Genomic DNA, 4,487 nt, shown 5'->3' with positions numbered 1-4,487 from the left:
CTAGCACATCTGAGGGGGTCCAAGAAAGTAGAGAAAGGAGATCAGTCAGAACAAGGATAACACATGTCCAACAAAACTTGTTCAAGGTAACCACTTGAGTCGAAAAGTATGAACACAGGAAGAGTCACCTGTAGTGCAAAATATTTTCTGAGTCCATGTGAGTTCCCAAGTGCTTGATTCAGAAGCCAATTAGAAGATAAGAAAGGTCATTATTGCGATACAACTTGGTGGCCTGCAAACTCAAGCAGAAGAAACACTTCAAAGCATAGAGCAAAACACAATGATGGAAACCATGAGGAACTTGTCATGAGTTGGGGTGACTATATGCATGAGTTTCTTTAGGATATACTCAAGAGTAGAACTAGTGGATCATAAGGTAGGTGTATCATCATCTTTATCAGAATATGCTAAACCATTTTCTAAAAAGTTGGTACAAGTTTGCATATCCATCATCAGTTATAAGTTACCTTTGCTGCACATCCTCCCCAATATTTGGTACTATCAGACTTAAATGTTTGCCAATATGATATGTGTATAGTGGTATATCATCATGATATTCATTTGTATTCCCTCTTTAACAATGAGGTTAACAGTTTTTCTTATGTTTATTGTTTACTTAGATTTCCCATTTTTTGAAATGGCTATTTCAATGTTTTGCCCATTTTTTTTTTAAAGATTTTATTTATTTATTTCACAGAGAGAGATAGCGAGAGCAGGAACACAAGCAGCGGGAGTGGGAGAGGGAGAAGCAGGCCTCCCGCCGAGCAGGGAGCCCGATGTGGGGCTCGATCCCAGGACGCTGGGATCATGACCTGAGCCGAAGGCAGACACTCAACAACTGAGCCACCCAGGCGCCCCAAGTTTTGCCCATTTTTATAATGAGTTGTCTTTTTCCCCTTCATTTGTATGTAAGTATTCTTTACATATTCTGAATGTGAGTCCTTTGTCAATGAACGTGTTGCAAATATCTTCTCCCACTCTGTGGCTCGTCTCCTTATGGAGTCCTCTGGTGAATAAAAATTCTTAATTTTAATGTAGTCAAATGAATCAATTTTTTGCTTTATGGTTACTGCTTTTTGTGTCTTGTTTAAGAAAACTTTCCTTGGTCTCATGTCATGAAGATATTCTCCTATATTATATTCTAGAGGCTTCAAACTTTTGCCCACATTCAGTTTTATAATCCACCAGAGTGTATATCTAAGGTGTGAGGTAGGGATCCAGGTTATTGGCCTCTTTCAAGTTGCCAAATGTCCTTGCATGAGCAGTGGTCTTTTATTATCTCCCCACATTCTAATCAAGGCCCTCAACTGAGCACTCTCTGGCACTTCTCCTCCTCTCCTGCATTCTCATTAAATCAACATAGTTCACATCTTCCCTTTCTCTCACTTGGAATGGAGATTTCCCTGCCTCACTCTAAGACCCCTCATACAGGATAACACCACTTACCTCTTCCTAAAATTCTGAATCTATTATAGTATCCCCCTTTCCAATTCTGCTTACATTTTCCATGGCTTTAAGAATAGAATTTTAGCACACTGGTGTGTCATCAAATATCTTGGCAGGCTGTGCTCCTTCCACATTTCTTGCCCTATCTTCCCCTCTTTCTCTTTACAAACTCTGATCTTTCTATTCTATCCAATGACCTTGACCTTGCTTCTCTACTATTCATCTTTGAATTCCTGGTGCTTAACCCTTAGTAGGTACTCAACAATTGTCTGTTAAAATACAATTTAATCCACCCCACACAAAGTATGTGTTCTGGTCAGTGGCACAATCATAAGTTACAAATAAACGTTGGCTTAATGAATGAGTGACCATCTCTGTACTTATTATTCATTTTGGTGTCTAACATACCAAAGTAAGTCTTACCATAGTAAAGTTACTATGATTTACCTATCTCATGTAGTTGTGGGATCTGGTCCTTGGAGAGATAAAACAGTAAATTGCTAGTAGTCATATATGACATAGCATCATATATGTCATAGAGACGATGAATAAGATAGTGAACATGAGGCTGATTGAACAATCTGGATAATAAAGACAAGGAGTGCTTACTAAGAGTGGGACTACTGAGAGGCAATGTCAAAAAAAAAAGCCTCCAGGAAGAGGTAGGCCTCAGCTGGATTTTGAAGGATGGTTAGGCCTAAGGAATCCCAACCAGTGGGAAAAGCAGATGCAAGGGTGGGCTTGAGCTTAGAGTCTGGTGGGACACTCGGGTAGGTGGTTATTGCCCCTGCAATCTGACCTTATGTTGTGCCACACAGGATCTGCCTGGCCAGATCCTATCCTGAGGGTTGTTGGCAGGACATGAGAGTGAGCAAAAGTCCTGATGTCATCAAAGAAGTAGAGCATTGTGGTTAAATGCATGGACTCTAGAGTCAGACCTAGGCTCAAATCCCAGGTTCATGCTTAACTACAGTGTGTCCATGAACAAGTTACCATGGTGCACTGAGCTGTGTCCCCCGCAAAATTCGAATGTTGGAGTCCTAACCTCTAATGTGATGTTATTTGGAGGTGGGGCCTTTGGGGGGTAATTAGATTTAGATAAGGTCAAGAGGACGGGGCATCATGATGGAATTAGTTCCCTTATAAGAAGAGACACCAGAGAGCTTGCTCCTGGCCACGTCAGGACACAGCCAGAAGGTGGTTGTCTGCAAGCAAGGAAGGAAACTCTCACCAGAACCCGACCATGCTGGTGCCCTGATCTCTGACTTTCCAGACTCCAGAAGGGTGAGAAATTAATTTCTGTTGTTTAAGCCACCTGCTCTGTCATGTTTTGTTATAGCAGCTTGAGCTGACTATGACGCCTGTCTTCCTTAAGCCATGCTTTCCTCACCCATGAAAAGAATTACATCCCAGGGCTTCTGTGAGAAGTAAATGCAAGCAAAAAACAAACAAGCAAACCCCATCCCAAAAGTCAGACTGGTTCCTGGCACACAGTAAACAATAAATCTGCTATGGGAGACGAGGTGGAGTTACCCTTAGGAGATGGAAATAGGGGCAGGGCAAACACATCATAACTGCAGGGATCCTCTTTAGCATCATAGATTCTGCAAAGGAGACCAGATCAGTTTCCTTGGTCTCCATGGGGTGGAATCAGTAGTCTTTATTCTAGACCCATCACTAACAACCTCTCCTGGGGTTGGAGGACAGCTAAGGGATGAATGGATCCGACAGAGTCATTCATGACAAGGTTGGGTCAAACCACACAGATGGTGTCCAAGTCATTTACATTAGATCTGTCAGGCCAGAGTCTAAAGAAACTCAGCCAAGCACACAATTTTAATGAAAAATAAAAACTCAAGTCCAGTCATGGCTCCCATTGCTATTGCATTTCATTACCATCAGACACAGCCCCCTTTGGACCATTCAAAGGATTGGACAGCTTCCTCAATTGGGCAAAAATGGGGCAGCTTCTTTGATGCTTTAAATCTATCTGTGAGCCAGGCCTCTGGAGATGAGGTCATCCCTCCAAACTCCTGCTGCTTTTGATGAAGGCTTCGGACCCCATACTTAATTGTCTTGGTCTTCCCCCAGAGAAATGGATTCTTCAGTAAAATAGGAGTGTAGATATGTCGCATGAAGACATGTACAAGAACACTCATAACAGCTTTATTTGTAATAGCTCCAAACTAGCAACAACCCAATGTCCCTGGATGGATGAATGGATAAACCATACACAACACCACCACATGATGGAAGACTACTCAGCAATAACAAGGAACAAAGTACAGATACACACAATATGGATAAATCTCAAAAACATGTTGAGTGACAGAAGCTGTAGGCAAAGGAGTAAACACTATGTGATTCCATTTATGGGAAGTTCAAAAACAGGCAAAACAACTCCATGGTGAGTGAATCCAGCATCGTGGTTCCCTTCGTTGTGGGTGGGTGGGGGTTCAGTAATGAATGGGGAATGAAAATATTCTGTATCTTGATGCCACTCACATGAGTATATATATCTGAAAAACGCATCACACTGTACACTGAAGTTGTGTGCCTTTTTGGTGTCTAAGTTTTATCTCAGTTAAAATAGGAAGAAATGGGGCACCTGGCTGGCTCAGTCCATAGAGCATACGACTCTTGATCTCAGGGTTCTGAGTTCGAGCCCGTGTTGGGTGCAGAGCCTACTTAAAAAAAAAAAAGATGGGAACAAGAAAAGAAAGAACAGGGGTGAGAATCTGGAAATGAAGTCATCAATGCACCCAGCAAAGCACAAAACGGGATTAGCCAGAAGTGCCATGTCGGCGCATCCTCTGCAGAGGGGAGTTGCAGTGTGGTGGCCTGTGAATGGAGCCAGTGTTCTGGTCTGCTTCCCAAGGGGGCCTGCTGTGAATTTGGCCCAAGGGGCCAGGCTTGATTTGACCTCGGGGCCAGGATCTGGCTCCACCAGGCCAGCGTTCCTCAGCCTCCAGAAATGGTTATCGCACACTCTTTCTGGGAAGATGGATAATTTTTGTAAAAATTACAGGGGCTTTTGCCAA

The sequence above is a fragment of the Zalophus californianus genome, chromosome X, assembly GCF_009762305.2.
Source record: "Zalophus californianus isolate mZalCal1 chromosome X, mZalCal1.pri.v2, whole genome shotgun sequence".
NCBI lineage: Eukaryota > Metazoa > Chordata > Mammalia > Carnivora > Otariidae > Zalophus > Zalophus californianus.
This window is presented reverse-complemented; position numbering follows the sequence as displayed.